The sequence below is a fragment of the Lontra canadensis genome, unplaced genomic scaffold (assembly GCF_010015895.1).
Source record: "Lontra canadensis isolate GAN:19392208 unplaced genomic scaffold, GSC_riverotter_1.0 scaffold93, whole genome shotgun sequence".
Lineage (NCBI taxonomy): Eukaryota > Metazoa > Chordata > Mammalia > Carnivora > Mustelidae > Lontra > Lontra canadensis.
In genome coordinates, this window is record NW_022631087.1 from 7124329 (window position 1) to 7140495 (window position 16167).

Below are 16167 nucleotides of genomic sequence, written 5' to 3' on the forward strand. Positions count from 1 at the left end.
GTTCCTTGAATCAGGCAAGTCTGGAGATCTCAAAAGACTTGGAAAGTCAAGTCTTCTGAAGATTCGTCTGGTAACATACCTTCCGCCCACCTGTCAACAGGTCCTTGGGGGGAAACCAACTTTCTCTTTTTCCCAGTTAGTAACACCACACCTTGTAAACCAGTATGAGCACTCACCAGCTATACTGAATGCTAAACTCATTCCATCCATCAACAGCCTTCTAAGGCAGGTTCTCTCTCTAGCCCCATTCTACAGAGGCAGAAACTGAGGCCAGGGAACTTGGCAGAGCCAGGACTTCATTCGCCATGCCAGTGTGGCCTGTGCCAGCAGCCCCAGCTCCTCAAGGACGTGCCTAGATGCTCTGGGACAGGTGTCTCAGGAACCCGCAGTCTTCTCCAGCTGCTTCGCAGAGCTAGAGGCCAAGGTCCCAGTCCCAGTCCCCAGGACCTTCCCTTAACCTTGGCCATGAAGCGACACCAAATCCTGCAGGCTCCTTTACTGGACTCGCCTCTGCCTCCTGGCCTAGGGCAGAAGAGGGCGCTCCAGAGCCAAGGCAAGTCCAGGCTTTGAGGCATCCCCCATCCCATCCTCTCTCCCCTCACTCCCTCACCTGCTCCTTTCTCCAGGCCTATTGTATCACTAGCATTTTCTCTGGAAGTGCAGTGCCTTTGACCAGGCTGTTTCCCCTCCAGCCAGGCCCACCCTTTCCATGTTGAGAGGGCAGCCTCCTCCAGGAAGCCCTCCTGACTGCTGCTCTGGGTTAGTTGGCTCCTCGGTGCCCCCACCGCTCTCTAGGGCATGACTGCCTCAAACAGGGATAATGCTGTGACCTAAGGATCTATCTCCAGGTACTCTAAGCTGGTGGGGAAAGCGGGGAGGAGGAGCAGAGACAGAGAACAGGTATCACTCACCTCCTTCCGGGCAAGGCAGGGGAAGAGGGACAGGGCCAGTCTCCCTGCCCTGCCTCTTCCACTGGCCATGACCCCAGGCCCTTAGTCAATACCTGTTGGGCAACCACAGGACACACTGGCAGGGACTGACTGGAGGGGGAGGAGGGTGGAGCTGTTTGCTTCCTGAGGGGCAACTTTGGCCAGCCCCACCCCTCTCTGCACCTCCCCAGTACACACACACCTGTGCTTGGGCCAGGGGCTTGGAACACGGAGGGATTCCTTGAGGTGTGACTTCTTGATGGGTGGTCTCTCCAGGGGTCCCAAGCCTCCAGGCAGCCCCTGCCCCATCCTCCGGGGTCCCCGCAGGAACGAGGCTGACGTTGTCACTGGCCCGTGGCCCTTGCCCACAGATGAGAGCCTGTGGCTTCCAGAGCCGGTCAAGCCAGAGCTGAAGTCTTGTGGCCCCAGCGAGGCAGGATGGGGTCTGGCCTCCTCCCTCCCAGCTCCCACAGCCCTCCCCTCTCCAAGCAAGGGAGAGCACTGGGGTGGGGGGAAGAGAACGGGGCGGGGCGCCCAGAAGGTGGGGGTGGGGGCTGGGCTCTGGAGCCAGGGATGCTTCCTGCGGACATTCGACTCCCACATTCCGGGCCATTCCAAAGACTCCTCACTCCTCCTCCCTGCTCCCTTCCCCGGTGTAGGGGGAGGGCAGTGGCCCGGGTCTGAGCTAGCCCGCATGGGGGGGGGGTCCTCTCGGGGAGGGACTGAGGTCTGGACTGGAGGGGCTGCCCCGAGTCCTGTCCGAGGCACCGCCCCAGGGGTCCTTGTGATTCTCATAAACAGGAAGTCCCCCCCCCCCACCGTTGCAGACAGGCCCCTGTGTGTGCAGACGCTGGCTCTGGAGGCCCAGCGGTCCTTGACCTCTCCGGCTGCTTCCTGTTAGCTGGGCCAGAGGAGAGAGAGGGAGACAGAAATGGCCCGAGATGGGGAGAGGCCTGAGGGAGTGTGAGAGCAGTGGAGACAAGCACAGTGAGGCCGAGAAGGGGGGAGGCCAGAAGTCTGGCCCATAGTAGGTGCTCAGGAAATAACGCGGCCTGCGGCTGAGTAGGGAGGAGCGGGCCACTCTGGGGACAGGAGCACAGTTAGGGGAGAGAGAGGCACCCCACTCTCACTGAAGCCTGGCACGTAGTAGGTGCTCAGCAAGCATGGGAGGCCTATGTTTAGGATAGGCGAGAAGGGAGTGTTCTTGGGAGAGTAGCACTACTGGGGGGGTGGGGAAGGGGCTCCCCTGGCCTGGCTGCTCCCTGTGTGCAGAGAGCCCCCCAAGACTCAGCATCCCATTGTCCCTGTCTGGTCCTCACCCACACCACCCCCCACGACTGGCTGGGCCAGGCCACTGTCTCAAGGCCCTTTATTTTTAAAATCCCTGTGGTGTTCCCACCCCAAACCAAAGGAGCGGTGCCAGCCACAGATCGGCCTGCGGCCTGGGCTCAGGGCCCAGAGGCACTGGGGGCGGGGCATCCGGCCAGCCCGCAGCTGCTGGGACAATTCCGGGAGGCTAGCGAGGCTCCTGGGATGCCCCCACACTGGGCCCAAGGTGTTAGAGCCCAGAGGCCCCCTGGGGCAGCAACCAGAGGAGCATGTTAAATCCAGTGGTATATTCTTCTGCCCAGCAAACGTCCGTGTCCCCCACAGTCCACCAGACAAACATGAGCACAGCACCTACTGGGGGGTAAGGAAGGACCAGCAGGCTCAACCTCAAGAGGGGTGACAGGTGGGGTCTTGCAAGGATGCAAGTGCGACATCTGTGGAGCAGTTCTGGAAAGGGCCCCCAGCTCCTCCCAGGCAGTGTGGCCTTGGGTGTGGCACGTGGCCTCTCTCAGCCTCGGGCTCCTCCAGTAAGACTGGACAGTGAGAACCACCGCAGAAAGCTGTGTGCCACCGCCCTGCGCAGCGGTTAGCAGGGCAGCAGTGGTTCCTGCCCTCGGGGAGCTTAATGTCCTGGTGGAGGGGAGGGGCCCCTGTATGAGCAAGGTCATGGTAGTCTCTTAAGACACGGAGGAGAGGCACAGGAGGGAGTGTGCCCATGAAGGCCGGTGAGGCTAGGGGTGGCGCCAAAGTTCATTTAAATGGGTGGTCTAGGGGCGCCTGGGTGGCTCAGTCGTTAAGCATCTCTCTTCGGCTCAGGTCATGATCCCAGTACCCTGGGATGGAGCCCCATATCAGGCTTCCTGCTCAGTGGGAGGCCTGCTTCTCCTTCTCCCACTGGCCCCTGCTTGTGTTCCATCTCTCACTGTCTCTCTCTGTCAAATAAATAAAATCTTTTAAAAAAGAAAGAAACAATAAAAGGTAAAACGTATCCCCTTAAATAAATAAATAAATAAACGGGTGGTCTAGCAGGTTTCCGAGGAGGTGGATTGGGGCTGACAAGGAAGCCGACTTTCACTTACCTTGGGGAAGAGTGTTCCGGGCAGAGGAAGGGCAGAGGAAGATGTGGTGCAAAGGTCCTGAGGCAGGGATGGAGGGGAGAGCCTCAGATCATGGGTAGAAAAGGACTTTGTAAACTCTGGGGGCCTGTGCACTTGCCCTTCCAAGCCTTCTTGGTATTGTCATTATGTCAGTTCTGGGGAGGAGAGAGAAATGTCCCATACACTCAAACCGCCGCTGAGGGCCGTCCAGGAATCTGTTCCCCTTCATTTACTCCACCTAGAGAATGCCAGGCTGGCTGGCTGGCCAGCCGAGGTGCGTGGGCCCTTGGCCTACAAAACGGGTTCACTCCGGCCCAACCCGTTTTCTCCTTTGATCCTCCCAACGGCTATGAGGTAGAGGAGGAGGGGCGCTTATTATCACTGGGTCCATTTGACAGATGGGGAAACCGAGACCGGGGGTGGGCACTAGATGGTGACGGCGGCTTGCTGAGATCACCCAGCTCATTAAGGGCAAAACGAAGCCATGTACCCAAGTAGCCTGGTTCCCAGGCAAGTCCATTTCCCCACTCAGTCGTCCCTTGAGACCTCCCCCAGGCCTCCCCCCAAAAGCATTTCCCTACCTTACCCCAGCATCTACGTTGGCACCCACAAACCAGCATGCAAACTCCACCAGGAGGTACCAGCCTCCCCCCAGGCTCTCGCCAGGGAAGAATGTGGCCTGACCCTCCCCGCGGGAGCTCTGGCCAGCAGGCCTTGGCAGAAGAGACACTGGCTGAGTCAACAGGAGACTGGCAGGGGCTCAGCCTGCTCACGGAGTAGAGTCAGAGACCAAGAGGGGGCTGCCCATCTCCCGCCCCTCACTCTCCAGGCCACCCACCCTCCTCCTGGTCTCAGCAACCCCCAACCCGCTTAACCCCTGCAGGCCTGCCCAGGAGGTGGTCAGCTGGTCAGTCCCCTGCAGAGAGGTGCTGTGTGACTTCAGGTAGGCCGCTCCACCTCTCTGGGTCTGTTTTCTTACCCGTGAGACCCTCTACTCACCCCTGAGCCTGTCGTTGGCTTTGTGAATGAATAAAGGCTATTCTGCACAGAAAACCACAAGCCACTGTGTCCCTGCGAGCTGCAGGGGGCGCTCCTGAGTCCAAAGGCAAGAGTTGTGCCCTGTTGCCTGTGCCAAGTAGGTACTTTAAGAGGGCTTGCTGGGGTGCGACAACTGAGCCCATGGAACAATGCAGAGAAGGACAAGAAGGCTAAACATCTGCGATCATCATGACCCACACCCCCAGCCTGTGTGTGCAAAGGTCCTTTCCCAGCTATCTTTCTTGATCACAGGCATTGTCATTCCCGTCTTACAGATGAGAAAACTGAGGCCCTCAGAGGTGAAGGAACTGGCCCCATCCATAGCTGGGACTAATGGGAGCCAGGTCTTCTGACTCCTATGGGGGACATTGGGAGAGAGGGATCCCCTGGGGGCCTCTGTGTGCAGCACCAGGAGGTGGAAGGAGGTAGAGTGAGCAGGGGTTATAGGGAGTCAATTTTGGCTCCATTTCAGGGAGAAATTCTTGACTGGCAGAGCTGTCCCCTCGGGGTGAGCTCCCAGTCACCAGAAAGGTAGAGACAACACCCAGTAGTCAAGACTGCTTCTGAGCAAGTCCGGACCCAGGAGGACGCGTGTGTGGCCCTTCCAAGACACTGAGACTGACAGAACAGGGTCCCTTGTGGCCTCAGAACCTTTGCCCTCAAGGCAGCCGAACACTGGGGACACCACAGGCCTGGGCTTGAATCCCGTGGGACCACTTCTGCACTGTGAGAGGTTGAGGAAGTCACTTTACCTCCTTGGCCTCAGTTTCCTCGTCTATACAATGGGGGTGTGAGGATTAGAGCAAACCCAAGTGAAGTGCCCAGCCCAGAGCTCAAGCTCGACCCAGACACTTAGGTGGTGTTTCGTGAATGTTCTTCTGGCTTTTGATAACCTTCCTCTTGCCCTCAGTCTCAGAGAGGAAGGAGAAAACCAGGAGCTGAGAAGAGGTGGCAGGGAGAAGGGTCATTGGATGAACCCAAGACTTGGGAGCTGGGAGCACCGGGTTTGAGCCCCAGCTCCACCAGGAACAGGATACCTGCTTCCCCTCCTCTGTAAGGGACCCAAGCGAGCCCTTCATTGACCCAAGCGAGCCAGCTTTTGTTAGAAGAAAACAGATGGACCCATGCATCCCGGAATGAGCCTTAGGTTGAGAAAGGAACCCCAAACCCCATCTAAATGGGGCCACATGAAGCCCCAAGGGCTGGGCGAGGTGGCTGGGGGGAGGTGATCCTGGAGATGGTCAGGCCAACGCAGCGCTGGCTCCCAGCCCACGAGCCTATCTCTCAGGCCAGGCTGGACCGCAGAGAATAGTCCATTGTTTCTGTTCCTCAAATACTTTTCCTGTCCCCCTTGCCCCTCCTCTCTCCACACCCCACCCCTACCTTGAGAACAAAGATCTCCTGGAAGACCCCTCCTCACTGCCCTTCCATCTAGGCTCCTGGACGCCTGGCCCAGCTCTGGAGAACCTGGTTCCTTCACCCCTGGGACAACAGGGTCACCAGGTCCAGACCCTTCGGCTGCCCTTCCCCACGTCCTGAAGCTACGGGCCCCTCAGACCCCCACTCCCGCCTCCATCCATCCATCGGACTGTCCTCCTCAGGGGTGGGGCTGGAGGAACTGACCCTACATCCTTCCTAGCCCCCGTCCAACTTCTTGTCCTGTTCTCCAAGAGAAAGGGAGCCTGGCTGCGGGGAGGGGGTGGGGGAGCCTTTCCCCACCCCCATTTCCCTGCAGAGCAGGGAACAAGGAATCAGAGCTGAGTTGGCCTGCAAGGGTCCAGCTGAGAAAACTCTTCCACATGGCCGGCCCTTTTCCCAGAGCCTGGAATTCCAGAGGCGTTTCCGGCCCTGACAGCTGCCTGCCTCCGGGAGCTGAGCTCTCCCTCCAGGCCTCCTGGCCACGCCTTCCCAAATACCCTTGGGATTAACTCCCATCCTAACCCCACCGTCCCAACAAGCCACTCACACGCAGGCATCACCCCTAGAAACAGCTGAGCTGGACAGCCAGGGACTAATCTGCCATCACCTGGCCCTCAGGCCACCCGCCAGCCCCGCAGTGGGGCCCCATTGTCCCTCATCACTCAGTCATCACTCCATCCCACGCCTCATGGGGCACACGCTCGTGCCAGACACGCACACTTAGTGTACTCAGCCTGGCTCACACGCCTTCTGCTTTGCACAGCTTCACACATCTGTGGAGAGCCCCATCCTGCCTCCTCCAGGAAGCCTTCCTGGGAGCCCTGCCAAGTCCGTGCTCTGTCTGAGCCTTCACTGTCTGTGAGCTTGTGTTTCATCATTAGGGCTGGGAGAAGGCACCAGTAAGCACTCAGCAGATGGTCACCCACACCGAAGGCAGCCCTGGGGAGTGTGGCTTCCGGGGACTCCCAGCTCTGCTATGGGCTGGCTGGGTAGCCCTGACAAGACCTGCCTTCTCTGGTCCTCAGTGTCTCCACAGCCCTCTGAGGCCCTGACACTCCACAACCAGTGTTGACTCCTGGGGCTCTCCTGTAAAGAGGAAGGAATGAGAGGACGGAAGTTTCCTTCCAGAAGGGTCTCCATCCCGTGGCTCCCTCAGAGCACATTCCCATCCTCAAGGTCCACCAGGGGAGAAAGACCTGGGCTAGCTCGCTGTCTGTTGTATTAGTGAGGAAACCCCAACCAGGATCCCAAAGCACCCCACTCCCAAAGGCAGCCCTCACTGGGGGCAGAACAGCAGCCCAAGCTAGTTCAGGCCACAGAGGGCCTGGCATTCAAGGCTTCTATCCCATCCTCCATAGTAGACCCTTCCTAGCTCATCCTCTACCCTTCTGGCCCCTGTTCTCTACCCAGCTCACCTATGGGCCATGATTCCCCAAGATATGAAGCACAGCTCAAATACCACCTCCTCCAGGAAGCCTCCCTGGGCCTCCTCAATCAGTCCGCTGGCTCCCTGGTCCCTTCTACCACTGTTTTGACCCTTCGTCCTCACCATTATCTTCCCTGTGTCTTCCCTACCAGACCAGAAGTCTCTGGAGAGTAGGAACGACACTCCTTACTCACAGCTGCCTCTTCACAAGAGGGGGCCTGACCCACAGCAGGAACTTACTTAAAATGTGTTAAACGAAATCATCTTTGGGGAAAGAAAATAATAGTAGCTGTCTTTCCTTGAGCAGTAACTATACAGGTCAGGCAGTGAACGTTCTAGCCCATCACAGACAACACAAATGAGGACCAGGCAAAAAAGCGGCTTGTCCAAGGTCACTCTGCTAGTGAGAGGCAAAGCGGGATTTGGATATGGGTTGGTCCAACTTGCAGATACACGCTGGGCTGTACAGGTTAGAGCATGGGGTGGGGGGGTGGGTAACCCCCTCAGCGCCATTGCCGGTCTACCCTAGCAGAGGACATAATCTGTCTCATGAACTTCCTCAGGCACCCAGTGCTGTCCCCTCCCCCTGCAATGCCTAGGTATGTCTGAGACTCTGCCGGGAGTCTGGCCCATGGAGACTCTCCCTAAAGTGGTCCTAGGAGGAGTGCTCCTGCCTTTATGGTGAGGGCAGTCAAGTTCAGGGGACAAGGATCCCCTTCGGATGCTGCCTGTGACCAAGTACTTCCCCAAATGTGCCAGGAGTACTGGGAGACCCTCTCCTGGGAGACCTCGCAGGCCAACAGACATCAATATGCAGGATGGACCCAGTGCAGGGGAGAGGCTCACTCTGAAGGAGGACCTCCAGGAGGAGGCGACATTTCAAAGCAGCCCGTCAAGGATGTTTTGCCCCAGGGTGACCCACTGATGGAGGTGAGCGAGGTCTGTGAATGTGAGAAAGATGAAGACAAGTTCAGAGACCATGCTGGTCCGCAGAAACCAGATGTGAGTCGATGTAAAGGTTTGGACAGGATGGACAGGGGAAAGAACAAGTGAGCACATGAAACGGTAAGGTGGTGGGTGGGGCTAGTGGGTCAGCTGAGGAATGGGTAAGTGGTTAGGTGATTGGATGGGTAACAGGTCAATGGATGAGTGAGTGGGTGGGTAAATGGAGGGTGGAGGGGGAGTCGAGGGATAGATGGGATCGTGGGTGGCATGCAGGAGGGTGGAATCGTAGATGGATGGACCACTGGCTACTCAGGAGAGAGAGTACCGGGAACACCCATCATGGGCCAAAAAGCCCAGATAGACTTTGGGATGGAAAGGGTACGTGCTAAGCTCCCTAGGGAGGGGCTGGGATGAGGGCTGATAGATGTGGCCAAGCCAACTCACTCAGCTCAAGGATCCCACTCCAAACCTCACTGGAGCCGGGTGGGCAGCCACTGGCATTCTTGAGTCCCCAAGAGGGAAGTGTCCCTCTCTAGCTGTTCTCTGAGAGGACACCCGGCCCAGAAACTGCCTCCTGCGCATAAGCCCCAAGCCTCAGCCCACCCAGTCTGCAGGGGTGAGTTGAGGGGGCAGCTGAGCTCTGTGATTCAGCCCAACTCCACCCCCCTCCCCACCCGCAGCCCCCTTCCTCCGGGACAGAGGAGGAGCCACTAGTGGCTCCTGAATTCTAGGCAGCCAGAACCCGCTAGCAGCTCCCAGTCCCTGGCTGGGACACATTTGTTCTGCATTCTACACGGTGATTACAGCTCCCCAGGGTTAACCCGTGCACTCCTGGACACAGACAGCCCCTCCAGAGGGGAAGGAAAGGGACCCTGAGAAATGGGTAGAGGAAAAAAGAACACAGGAAATGGGTACTGCCTAGCCTTTCATCCTTCACAAGGGTGCCAAGATCCCTGCATTCTACCCATTTTCCAAAGGGAAAAACTGAGTTGGATCCTTAAATCAGGAGTAGAGTAAGGAACAGGAACACAGCCTACATGGAGAGGTCACTTCTGTCTGGAGAGAGACTTTGAATGAAGGGAGAGAGCACCTCTTAGCCTCAGTTTACCTATCTGTAAAATGGGGCCAAAAAAAAAAAATTCCTAACTCACAGACCGCCTTGCCAGGTGCTAGTGGAGACCAAGTACCTCGCACATAGGAGGAAGGTTCTGAGCCACTGGTTCCCTGCCCCCAGCCCAGAGCTGGAGAGGATGGAGAGAGTGTGTGGCAGGCTGTAAGCATTCCCATTAAGAATGCCTTCTCAGCCATCTCTGGGGTTGGCGACAAGTGGCAAATATCTGCCCTGGTATATACCATTTTATAGACAAGAAACTAGAGGATCAGAGAGGCCAAGTGCCTTTCCCCCAGTCACACAGTGCCTGAGCCAAGTTTTGGGTTCAAGTCCTCTGGCACGGCACTAAATTGCTTCCTTTGCTAGTTGTTCTGGGATCCTCTGGCTCAAATGCCAAGTAATTTATTGTCTAAATAGGTCACCTTTGAGAGTAAAAGGAACTGTTGTTAATACGCTGAGGGGCGCCTGGCTCGCTCAGTCCGTAGGGCCTGCAACTCTTGATCCCAAGGCTGTAAGTTCAAGACCCACACTGGGTATAGAGATTACTTAAAAACAAAACCTTAGAGGTGCCTGGGTTGCTCAGTTGGTTAAGTGTCCTACTCCTGATTTCAGCTCAGGTCATGGTCTCAGGGTTGTGGGATCGGGCCCTGTGTCAGGCTCTGTGCTTGGCATGGAGTCTGCTTGAGATGGTCTCTCCCTCTGCCTCCTCCCATCTCCTCTCTCTCTCTCTCTCAGATAAATAACTCTTCAAAAAAAATTTAATAACATCTTTTAAAAGATAAAATAATTGTGCTGGGCCCATCCTGGGCAAACAGGGAAGTATGGCCATCGTGCCAGAGCAGGAAGCTTTGGGCAAATCATTGCACGTCTCTGCAAAATGGACATGAGGCACTATTGTCCCTATGGGGCTCTCATGAGGATTAAATGTGGCACTGCCTGTAAGAGGCTGTAAGGGACTGGTATACACTCAATGCTCAGTAAATGCTGGTTATTACTACCACTATTAATGATAACAGCTCCTAGTCCCTGCCTCCATCACTGTCCTTCCAGTCCACTCCTGGCTCAGAGAAAGGGCTTCAAATACACATCTGACTCACACTGCCGGCTGGCTCCCCATCCTGCCCGGGAGAGGCTGGACACCCGGCCCAAGGTTAAGCCCCCACCACCCGGCCCAGTTCTCTCCCAGCCCTTGACTGTGCCCCCGCCCCCATCCCTGCCTCTCAAGGGTAGTCTCCCTTCTTCTTCACCCGTGCTCTTCAGAACCCCTGAGACTGTCCCCAGTTCCCCCCCCAGGACAAATCACCAAAGGACCCCAGGAAAGGGCTCTGACCCATGGGAGTCTCAGTCCTACTGCTGTGCCACTCGAGCAGGTGCTGGGAATTCTTTGGGCCTCAGTTTCCCCACCTGTTCCTCTGTCCAGCTGGAGAAATAACCCCGTTCCTTGGTGGTAGGTGTGAGGATTCAGGAGCCAATGCCAGAGGGCGAGCCCTCTGTCAACAGCAAAACCTTGTCTCCTCCACCTGAGGGTAAACACAGCCCTCCTCCCCAGCCCAACGACACACTCAGACAACTTCCTCCAGCCACACCCGCCTCCTCCAGGAGATCCTTAGCTCCAAATCTTTGCTTGTGCCCTTCCCCTCCGTCCGTGTCCCCCCCCCCCCCTACGTGTCCTTTACAGCTTAAGTCAGCTATCACCTTCACCCTTGCTGGGCCCGTCCTCTCCCCTGGAGGCTGTTAGGGGTCTCTGTGCACTGACAGCCCCGGGGAATTTCTGCCTGTCCCCAGGGAACTCACAGTATCAGAGATGGGAAAAAAAAAAGAGAGAGAGAGAGAGAGAGACAGGGATCAGAGCTCCATCTCCCCTCCTTAAGGACCTGTGGAGGGCGGTTCCCTGCCCCTCCCAGCTGGGGTTGAGGGGATGCTCAATAAAGCTTTCAGAACCCATCCATCTCAGGTGTGGTCTTACCACCACTGTGTACCTGTTCAGCAGGCCTCCTAGGTGCTGACAGAGCAGAGAACAGCTAAGAACATAACATCTAATGCCTACTATTATCCTATTTTACAGATGGGAAACTGAGGGCCAGAAAGGATAAGCAGTGACTAGGGCCCGGGAGGAAACCAGGCGGTTGGGTTCTAGGGCCCCCATCCTTGACTACCACACCACACACCACTCTACAAATTGCCTACCGGGATCTGCTCCCGGGTCTGGCTCAGTCAGGTCTTGTCCCAGTACCCCTGAGGCCTGCACTGGACTGAAAAGAATCCAGGATTGGGAGAAAGGCAGTGGACATCCCAACTTGTAGAGCTCAGGGTCTACGCGGGTCTTCCCGGCATTCAAGGCCCTGGAGACCCGAAAGGAGCGGCTGGGGAGGCCAGGAGCCAGAGTCCTCATGTCTGCGCGCCCAGAGGCCCCGCGGGGAGCCAGTGGGGGAGGGGAGGGCTGCCGACAACGCGCGTCTCCCCACCCCACCCCCGCCCCCGGGCACCCGCACTTTCGCCGCGTCTCCCCCTGCCGGGGGCCGCGGGCCAGAATTCCAGCCCCGCGCCCTGGCCGCTCCCCCCGCTCCGGCTCTCACCGCCCCTGGGGGCGGCCCGACTGGTGCCCCGGAGGGGGCCCGGCCCCGCCCGCGGGCGGGAGGAGCGAGGCGCGGGGAGGGAGCGCGCCCACACCCCGCCCCCGCCCCCGGAGCCAGCCCGCGGAGCCCGCGGCCAGGGCGGCGCAGACCGGCCCAGCCACTCGCCCGGGCTGCGCGCCGGGACGCGCTGCCGCCACCCCTGCCGCCGCGTCCGCCCCTCGGTCCCCGGTCCCCGGCCCACGGCCCCCGGGGCTCGCGGAGCGAAGGTAACAGCGCCACCTGGGTGGGCGTGGACGCCGGCGGGGGTGGGGGGAACCCGGCACCCTCCTAGGCACCCGGGGGCTGAGGTGGGGGGGAGGCCAGGCGGCCCAAGGCGCTCCTGGTGCCAACAAGGAAGGCCCAGCCGCCGGCCGCGGGAGCTGCGCGGGGGTCCCTCCAAGTTTGTGGGTTGTTTTGTACTGTCCCCGGCGAGCGGAGGGGCGCAGAGTTGGGGTGGGCGAGCGGTAAAGCGGGCTGCAGGAGGAGGGGGCGAGCGGAGGGCCGTCTACGCTCCTTCCTGCCCTGGGAAAGGAAGGGAAGGAACGGGGAGGGGGCGATGTCCCGGAATGTCGGGCCCCTTGGCGAGGCCGGCGTGGAGAGCGGGAAGTGGGGGGCGGGAGGGACCGCTGGGGAGATGGACCAGGCACCCTGCCCCCTCCCCAACCGCCGCATTCCAAGCCGAGCAGCGGATGAGGTCATCCCGTCCGGTTCCCCTCGGGCCACGGCAGCCGGCTGTCCCCTTCTCCCGCGGAGCGACCCTCCCCATTCTAAACCCCTGCCTCCCAGAGGGAATGTTTTATGGCCAGAGTCTTCCCGGGGCTTCCAACGCCTAATGGCCTCGAGATTGTTCTGTCTTTGCCTCTACGAGGCAAGACCCGCGAAGTCTGAAGCCCATTTTCTAGACCGGGAAACTGAGGCCTAGAGAGGTAGAGAGACCCGCCCGAGGCCGCGCCAAGCGCCTTTCGGGGACTGGAAACCAGGATTGGGGGACACTTGGTCCGTGGCCAATCCCCTCCCCGAGTAGAGGGCTTCGGCCCTAACTTGGAGTGGTGGGCCAAGAAATGTCTCCCCCTGCCCCCCACGCTCTTCCCTCTCACTCCCCTGTGGCCCTTGGTGCTCCCTCCTAACCCCCTTAGAGTCCAGCAACAGGGTACCCGCTGCGACTTCGGACAGCTTGATGCCTTTTTCCTGGTTTCAATTTGCCCGTCTCTCCACGTGCGGCGGGTGTGGGGGCTTTAAGGGCTACGAGGGTCCCCAGGGAGTTAATCTTTTATTCTAGGACCAGTCCTGACCCACGCAGGGCCGCGCTGTCCAGCGGTACTGGTGGTGTTACCTAGCTGGACACCGGTGACGAGGGGGCTGTGTGCATGTGCGTGGCCTCCCTGGTGACAGGTGGCGCTCTGGCAGGCACGCGGGTGACCCCCAGGTGAGCCCGAGGGTGCAGGCGCCCCGCCTCTGCCCTCCCCCAATGTCAGACCGCCCCCTCCCTCCACCGCACCACGGAGCCTCCACAGCGGCCCCTGTCGGCCGCTGTGAAAGCGTGGTCCCTGCCTCCCGTCTCAAACCTTGACTTTGCGGTCATGACCACCATTGAGTAACCTCTTCCCAAGTGCTTCCTCCTGACTATCCTCTGTAGACTAAATACAAGGACTGCTGGGACTTTGAGGCTGCTCGCTGACCACTCCTGCCTGGGTCATGGGCACTGAATCCACGCAGCTGAGTCTCCTGCCTCCCACGCCTGCCCTTCCTGAACTCAGCTGCTGGGCATTGCCTCCTCCAACAACCATCCCTGGGCTCTTGTGGTCCTGCCTCTGCCCTGGCATTTACTAGTGATGGTGACAGAATCCCAGGGAGGCTTTCTTTCTAACTTTCTTTGCTCTGTGACTTGGGGCCGGTCAGTCCCCTTTTCTGCACCTCATTTTGTTCACCTGTAAAATGGGTGTCCTGAGCGTTAACAGGTAGTAATTCTGGGCTGGTGGGAGGAAGTAGGCCTTGCACCGGGACACCTGGAGCCCCTCTTCCTCCAGGGCCAGGTGGGTGCATCTTATCTTCCCCAATAAACCCTGCAGTCAGCACCTGGGGCCAAGTAGCTGGGACCAAGGGGTCCCCGAATGAGAGGTGTTAGTGCTGGCATGTTGCGTTTGAGCTGGGGCTGCTCTGCTCCAGGAACTGGGGCTCTTACAGCTCCTCTGGGGAAGGACCAGCTCTTGATGTTTTTCTTGTTTTCCACGTGGGAAAAGAGGTCCCCAGTAGCAATGCCCTGCCCTTGACCCCACAACCACTCTACAGGCAAGGTCTCTTTCTTGCAGTGTGCAAGGTAGAGGGTGAGGACAGACCTTCCAGAGGCATCTGGGAGGCAGGAGCATCCTAAGACTGGGGCAGAAGCTGGGCTTGCAAGTCAAAGTGGCCATGGGGATTCGGTGGGCACCAGGGTCCTTTTTGCTGAGACAAGAGCAGCTACTTCGAGGTGGGGGCTGGGAGAGCAGTGGGTGTAGCCACAAGGCAGACATAGGGATCCCTCACATGGCATCTCAGGGTGACCCCCCCAGTTCCTTCCCCCTCCCCAAAAGTCATTCCTCATCTCTGCAGAGCTCGGAAACCTGGAAACCTGGCCCCTGCCGTGTACCTGCTAGGTGACCTTGACCAAGTCCCTTCCCTCTGAACCTTGGCTCTTCCTGTAAAAATGGGCTAACTCCTCAGCTTTGCGGGGCTCTAGGAGTCCGATGACGTTATGTACTGGTTGGCCAACTGCAGAGTGCTCCGTAACTTAGCAAACATTCCACGAGGACTTGGTGCCGGGGGTGCCAGGGAAAAGGATGATTCACACAGCCCCCACCCCCCCAGGGGGAGGAGTTAGCGTCGGGGGAGGATCCGAAGGTGGGAAGGGAAGAGAATGTAGTCAGAGAACAAAGCAAGCTTTGTTTTATTGCTTTCTTTGTTTTTATCTTGTTATTTAACCTATTTTGAATTTCAAATAACATTGAGAGGGCAGTATTGAGATTTTTCTGCTTGGAGGTGGCTGCAAAATTAAAAAAAAAAAAAAAAGTTGAGGCACAGATCTAGGTGTTCTTGTTAAGGATTATTATCAACTTTTATCAGCTGAGGTCCCAGGCCCTTGGCGGTAGGTGACTTGCTCAAGGTCACACGGTGAAGCTTTTTCCCACCCACCCACCCACCTACCTGCCCTCCCTTGGAAGGTGGCAAGGGGGGGCATCTTTCGGCAGGAAGGTCGTTGTAGCTATCTGCTGCGATTGAACCCCTGTTGATATGGCACTTGCCACGTGCAGAGCCCAAGCTGGGTGCCAGGAGGGAGGGAGACAGGAACATCGAGACCTCGGCCACACCTTCACAGTGTGTTGCCAATTTGGGGAAACAAGACCGGGCTCCAGGAGCCAGTCAAAGGCTATGTGAGTCAGAGGCTCTGAGTTCAAGTTTTGACTAGCTGTCTTGATGTGACCTGAGTTCAAGTGTCGATTAGCTCTCTTGAGATGACCTTGGACCCTCTCTGGGCCACAGGAAAACCAGAGATCAGACCACGGGCTCATAGGCCCTCTCCAGGGATGGGATCAGACCAAGAGAAGCTTAGAGAAGGATGGGGCATGTCGGGGTGGGGGCCAGGGGGGAGAGCAAGGAATAGCTTCCGGCACCAACTAAGCTTTTTCCAAAACTTGTTCCCTGACAGCAAGTCTCCTGCCTCAATTTGAAGTTCTTCCCTGCAGGCCTACTCAGAGCCTTGAATCTGCTCAGGCATGCAATCGACAGCTGGGAAAAGCCACTTTTGACCACAGGATCCTTTTTCCGGGAAGCACCTTGAAGGTGGAGGGTTCTGAGGCTGTTTACACAGTAGTTCCCAAAGTCCGTGGCAGGGCACCACCTCCCTCCTGGCCTCTCTGAGTTGAAGACCGTTTTACCCACAGAGAAGGAGGGGTGATTTGCTCAGTCTGGCAGCAGAGGAGACTAGCTTGGGGCTCAAGGACTCTGAGTTGGTGGGGTGGAGTAAGGGATGGGCTGTGCCTTGGCCTTTTTTTTTTTTTTTTTTTTTAAAAGAAAAAACTTTTTTTTTTTTTTTAAGATTTTATTTATTTAGTAACACAGAGACACAGCGGGAGAGGGAACACAAGCAAGGCAAGTGAGAGGGAGAAGCAGGCTTCCCGCTGAGCAGGAAGCCTGATTCGGGGCTCCATCCTAGGACCCTGGAATCATGACCTGAGCCAAAGGCAGATGCTTAATGGCTGAGCCACCCAGGCACCCCTGCCTC